The sequence below is a fragment of the Sceloporus occidentalis genome, unplaced genomic scaffold (assembly GCF_023333645.1).
Source record: "Sceloporus occidentalis isolate IW3139 unplaced genomic scaffold, rSceOcc1.0.p SCAF_13, whole genome shotgun sequence".
Taxonomy (NCBI): domain Eukaryota; kingdom Metazoa; phylum Chordata; class Lepidosauria; order Squamata; family Phrynosomatidae; genus Sceloporus; species Sceloporus occidentalis.
In genome coordinates, this window is record NW_028316993.1 from 18,878,759 (window position 1) to 18,885,653 (window position 6,895).

Sequence of the window (6,895 nt, forward strand, 5' to 3'; positions counted from 1 at the left end):
TTAAAGGGCACAGTTTGGGGACCACTGCTCTAGATCACAATGAGGCCTGGCATTAATTTTTCTTCATTTACTCTGTGCTGCCCATTGGAGGGCATAGCCCTTGTTAACTGTGGGAGTTACATCATCATTACATCACATCAGCCTCAGTATAGGAATACTGACTTTAGGGGTGAGGAATGGGAGGAAATAATATGCTTGGTTATCTGGGTTACTAAAATGTTCCCAACCTATAGAACATGGCTGGGATCAATAAACTCAGGGGATTTTCAGAGCAACAGGTCACAATGTGCCCAAAATCTATAATAAACTGGGGTCAGATGGGAGGAATGATTAGGATGATTCAGTTCCTCTCATAAAAGAATATTTTAATGATTAAAAAAAAGTTATGTAAGAAATATGAGTTTGCCATTCCTTGAGTCAGCCGATAAAATCAACGGTTACCGTCCATTCAGAAGAGAGAACAGGAACAAAATTGGAGCTGCTATCATCAACAGACCTAATGACTTAGGAGTTTTTAAAAAATCACCATTCAAGATGCATGGCTAAGCAAGAATTTGCAATGCCTCAAGAAGAGAAACTGTTAAATCAGCATAAGGTATTCAGCAGTCAAAGGACTGAGGCTCCACAGTCAAAATAATTACTCCAAAGTAAGGCATTTTTCAACACTCAAAATCTTGTTTTATCTTCTTTACAGAGAGAGGAAGGGGACTGAAGAAGAAAGGAATACAGAAACTACAAATAAACATTGTAAGGTACTATTTTGAACAGAAAGACTTTTACACAGAAACCAAATGAGGATCTACTAAGAATCTACAACGAAGCAAAACACATTGTGTTATCGGATGAAAAGGAGGTTACATCTCCTGTACACAACACTGGCTTCCAGCCTTGTGGATTGCTGAACTGAGATGACATAAGTAACCTCAAATGACCTCTGTTTCAGTTTTTCCATTTACAAACAGATAACAATAGACTGACAATCCCAAGGTTCTTCAAGAGAACCAGTAGCCATAATAGGAAATACACTTGGTTTGTGAACACTTTGTTCTCATTACTGGATAAAATGATTGACGAGATTGGAATTGGATGAATTTACAACTGTCCAAACTATTTTTTTGCCTCAGAGAACTGAAAGGCCTTTAAATGTTGACTGATGCCTGTTGCAAAACTGCAGGAAACGATTTCAACGGATGGGAAATCAATAATACAGTAGATACTAAGGAATCTGAGATGAAATGGTTCATGCTTTTAAAACTTTTTTAAAAACCATGAATGAAATACTGTACAATAAATGGTTTGTTTTCAATATTGGAACTGCCAATCCCCCCCCCCTTTTTTTTTTTGAAGATCTTTAAAAGGAAATTAACATAGGCCCAGATGAACTGTACATCCATGTTAAGACAGGAGTAGATAAGAGACCTGAAATTTAGGGGTTTAGTGGAACTCTGGAGGTCCACCATCCAAAGCCAGAGGTAAAATACTGGCTCAGGCAGGAAAACATAACCCTGAATGTTTTGAGGACCAGAATTAATGAGCTGAACATCTCTGATCACATGCTCACCCCAGGAATTTGTGATCAGAACCGGAATCAAACTTCAATTTTTTTCACACAAAAGTCTACCCACATACACATAGAGAATATTCTTTTCCAGCAAGCTAGTCAAAGGGGGTTAAAGCTCTTCTGTTGCTACTATTGTTAAACAACTAGGAGTCAGAAATTCTTGCCAAACTACTTCAAACCACCCAGAGATCCAGAGCTAGGTTTTGCCCAACCTTATTCAAGGATACACATGAATGGTTATGAACTATATGGAATATGCTTTATTACCTAGAAGTCAATAACTATAATATTAAAACATGGTTTCCAAAGAAAGCATAGCGCTATAAGCTGCAATAGGAGCCTATTTTAGGTTTATACGTCAGTGTATTAATTATAATGTTTAAAAATAACTCAATAACTTAAGTTTAATTAAGGGGTAGTGCACAGGATCAGAAGTAAAGGCATCAAGGAAAAAAACACTCATAGAATCTATGAATGTTAATAGATTCTATGAATGTTTTATTCATTGAAAAAACACTTTCTGTTTCATTGCTAGATGTACAGTGAAGATTTTAAGAGATTTCTGGAGAGGAAAGATGCAAACAATTTGTAACAAAAGGGGTCTACAAATTTAGGCTGTCATCTTATGCGCCCTTCTCTGAGAGTAAACCCCACTGAATACACAGTGTAAGAGTGCACAGAACTGTGTTGCTAAAACTGGAAGGTCAAACTTCTAACTGATTCAGCTGAACAATAACCGATTCAGCCGCCCCGATTGTTCTCAGAGGGGCGGGATACACATAAATATTATTATTATTATTATTATTATTATTATTATTACTACTACTACTACTACAGTAAGGAAATATCTTTTTAAGTTCACTTGGATGTTCTTAAATGGGAACTCGCCCAAATCTTACCCACAATGGCAGATACCTTGGTATGTAAGTGCAAGTAATGTGATATTTAAAATTGTATGCTATTTCCACTTTTAAGTCAAGTACACAGAGAATGGATGGAAGTGGTCTGTGTGCATGATACATCCACATCCATCACTAAGGGAGGGTGGGGGATTACAATAATTTATGATTTACTGTATTATGTGTTTTTATTCTGTATTGTAACCTGCCTCGATCCGTAGGGACAGGCGGGCTAAAAATACATATTATAAATATTATTACTATTATTAACTATACATTCTAACTGAGGCCAAGTATTTGACTTCTTCACAAATGAAAGCAATGTTAGTCTCTTGAACAAGCCAACTCTTACCACGATTACCTCTTTAAAAGCTGTCCTATACTGTGTCAGACCACTAGTCCAGCTAGCCCAGTATTAATACTGACACTGACTGTCAGTGGCTTCCCAGAATTGCAGGCAGGAGTCAGAGCAGCATCTTCAGGCAGAATTAGGAGGTTGGCACTAGCAGCTTCTGCATGGAAAGCATGTGCTCCAGCAGTGACCTCCAGCCTCTCTTGCATGACAAAGGGACATGTATGTATTAGATGCTAGGGAATGCTGGGAATTGTAGTTTTGTGAGACGTTTAGCATTCCCTGTCAGAAAGGTCTAGCCACAATAAACCACAATTCCCAGTATCCCCTAGCACTGAACCATGGCAGTTAAAGCTGTTTCAAATGGGATTATTTCTGCAGTGTGATTTGGATTTATAAATTAAGCAAGTCACAGTTCTGACTTTAAATGCCACTGGAATTAACTACAGTTAATTTAAAACCAAAAGTGGATCCTCTGAAACCAGCACCCCTAAAAAGATAGAGGAGTGAAGTGGCCCAAGGCTTTCTGTGACTTCATATAGTGAGAAATCATAACAAACTTCTCAAAAATTTAAAAATCGACATCTCTTTCCGTGGGTTGCAGTCCAAGGCAAACCTGTGGCAAGTAATACAAACAATGCCACCAGATTCTTTGTTGTTTTTGTTGTCACAGATTAATACGACAAAATCAGTTCCCCGCCGTGTCTAAATGAACTATATGGGAGAGGCAGCTAGGGAAAGAAACTGCTGGACCTCTTACCCTTTCCCTCCACCCCTCCCTTCTCCTTCTGTGTCCGTCTAACTAAAAAGATTGTATGTACAGCGCTGTGTAAATTTACAGCGCTTCATAAATAAAGGTTAATAATAACATAATAATAAGAAACAAATGCTAACAAGAAGTGGGAATGAGCAGCAGCAAACACAGTGGCAGTCAAGCAGGATCTGTGGGATGAAGAGAGAGAGCAAGGAATCCCTTTATCAAGGATTGACTTAGGGCCTTTCCTCAGTGTAGGCGCTTTTTACCTGGGCCTCTTTCTCTTTCTTTTGCTCTGTGCTCCCCTCCTGCCATTTATTTCGAAGGCAGTGTTGCCTCCTCCTTGGGTCCATGGGCATCATGGCATCATAGAATCATAGAATCGTAGAGTTGGAAGAGACCACTAGGGCCATCCAGTCCAACCCCCTGCCATGCAGGAAATCCAATTCAAAGCATCCCTGACAGATGGCCATCCAGCCTCTGTTTAAAGACCTCCAAGGAAGGAGACTCTATCACCCTCCGAGGGAGTGCATTCCACTGTCGAACAGCCCTTACTGTCAGGAAGTTCCTCCTAATGTTCAGGTGGAATCTCTTTTCCTGTAGCTTGCATCCATTGTTCCGGGTCCTGTTCTCTGGAGCAGCAGAAAACAAGCTTGCTCCCTCCTCAATATGACATCCTTTCAAATATTTAAACAGGGCTATCATCAGCTCTGCCTCTTTGCTGCCCTTGCAGCTCAGGGGCCTCTTTCTCCTTTTCCAAAGTCTGTGGCCTTTTCCTTTTCTCTGCAATTCCCTCTCTCTTTGCAGAACTTGCCTCTCCCTTCTTGTCTCCTCCAGGGATGTTAGCAAGACCCTTCTTTCGCCGTCTCCGGTACCAATCCTTTCCGTCCCTGAACTGCTCCTCTGTGTCCCCCTTTCCCCTTCCTATAGATGTTCCTGGTGTCTTCTGCTAGCTGCTTCTTAGGCCTGATACAGACAGGCCAAAATAAAGTGGCTTCGGGTCTCTTTGGAGGTATGCTGTTTAAATGATGCATGGGTCCTAAGAGTCTGGAAGCTGCGCCAAAGCTGCGCTCAAGTGCTTAGGATTGGAGTGTGGCTTTGGCGCAACTTCCAGACTCTTAGGACCCATGCATCATTTAAACAGCATACCTCCAAAGAGACCCAAAGCAGCTTTATTTTGGCCTGTCTGTATTGGGCCTTAGTCTGTTTTATTTATCTATTTGATCTCTATCCTGCCTTCCTCCCCGAAGGCACCCAAGGAGGCTCACCAATACAATCTAAAAAACATAATACAATAAAGCAATTAAAATGTCGTCTAAAACAGTATAAAATGACAGACATTAAAACCATGGTATCCAGCCAGTGTTTCCTCCTCCATCTGCTCCCAGTGCAGTTTCTGCCCTCCCTATATCCCTCTCCTAGAGATATTCCTCCTTCCTCCCCAGTTTTCCTGTCACCTTGTCTTTACAATGGCATCTTCTGCTCTTCATCGTTTCTCTCCTCATCCTTTGAGTCCTTTCTCCCTGTTGGCCACCACCATTTTCCGGCACGCTTCATTCATTTTCATTGTTCTCTCTCTCTCTCTCTGTCTCTCATGACACAGATCCTGCTTTATTGCCATTGGGTTTACTACTGCTGGCTTCCATTCACATTTCTGGTCGAGTTGGCCTTTGTTTCTTGCCTTCTTGCGTAAAGCTGTGCCTCTGGGTTGCCCTTGCAGCTCATGGACCTCAGGAGAAGGGAGGCTGGCTGGGAGGGGGCAACAAGGACAAGGAGGAGGCAGGAAAAGGCCCCCAAATGGGGAAAGGTCCAGGAACGGAAGGAGAGGAAAAAGAAGAGAGTGTGGAAAGAGGGGAATGGGGCAGCAGATGAAAGTGGGAAGGGAAAATGCTGGGCACAGCCTTATTCCAGGTGGGGCCTGACCAAAGCAGAAGAGAGTGGCACTGTTACTTCCCTCGATCTAGACGTTATACTTCTATTGATGCACGCTAGAATCGCATTGGCCTTTTTAGCTGCAGCACCACACTGTTGGCTCAACTCCTGCTCTGCTAGGACTCCTAGATCCCTTTCACATGGACTCTTGCCCTTCTTCGAACCATAAGCAGAACCGCTATAAAACGAACAAACCCAACCTCACCTGGGCGAAGACTCCGAGGGAGAAAAGCGACCAACCGAGCACCGCCTCCTCCGCTCTTTTGCTCTCTCTCCCTCCTTCCTTCCTTCCTTCCTTCTCTGACAGAAAACTCACCGCTCTGAGTGAGGAGGAGCGCGAGAACGCGCACGGTGCTTCCAAGCTCTCGCGAGAGTTTAACCCTCCCCCCGAGACTTTTATGTTTTTCCTCTTGCCTTTGAGCCTCCCAAGAATGAAGGACCCGGATGTAAGCGCAGATTTGCCCCTCAGGGATGAGGCAACGGTCTCTAGTCTGCGCGCTCTCTGATTGGTGGACCAGGTCACGTGGGCAATAAAAGGCGGCCTCTTCTGCTCCCTCCCTTCCCTTCAGCTTTTCCACAGCTTGTGAATGAGGGATATATGCACATATATATACACACACACACACACACAGAGACACACACACAGAGACATACACACATATACACACATATACACACACAGATATATATATAACACACAGACATATACATATATATATATATATACACAGACATATATATATATACACACACAGACACACACACATATATACACACAGACATATATATATATATATGTACACACACAGAGACATATATATACACACAGACACACACACATATATATACACACAGACATATATATATATATGTACACACACAGAGACATATATATACACACAGACACACACACATATATATACACACAGATATATATATATGTATACACACAGACATATAGATATATACATATATACACACAGAGACATATAGATATATATATATACCCCCACACACTGATATATATATATATATATATATATATACACACACACACACACACACACACAGATACATATATACACATATATAGTCATATACAGTGGCCCCTTGTTATCCGCTGGGGTTTGGTTACAAGATCCCCTGTGGATAACAAAATCCCTGGATGCTCAAGTCCCATTAAATATAATGACATAGCAAAATGGTGTCCCTTATAAAAAATGGAAAATCAAGGTTTGATATTTGAAATTTATACTTTTTTTGAACATTTTCAAACCGTGGATGCTTGAATCCGTGTACAAAAAATCCATGTATAAGAAGGGTGGACTGTATAGATATACACACACAACGAGGGATAGAAATACATACGTATGTATGTATGTATGTACATGTATACA

At 41.3% G+C, this 6,895-nt stretch overlaps 1 protein-coding gene across 1 annotated transcript in view; it reads right to left on the reverse strand.

The window, feature by feature from the left end:
* RCAN3 (regulator of calcineurin 3) overlaps positions 1-5,852 on the reverse strand; it is a 30,992-nt gene extending 25,140 nt beyond the window's left edge. The window contains exon 1 of the mRNA XM_089478246.1: positions 5,704-5,852. The gene's annotated coding sequence lies outside the window, so the exon portion shown is untranslated. The remainder of the gene's footprint in view (positions 1-5,703) is intronic.
* Between the last annotated feature and the right edge of the window lie 1,043 nt (positions 5,853-6,895).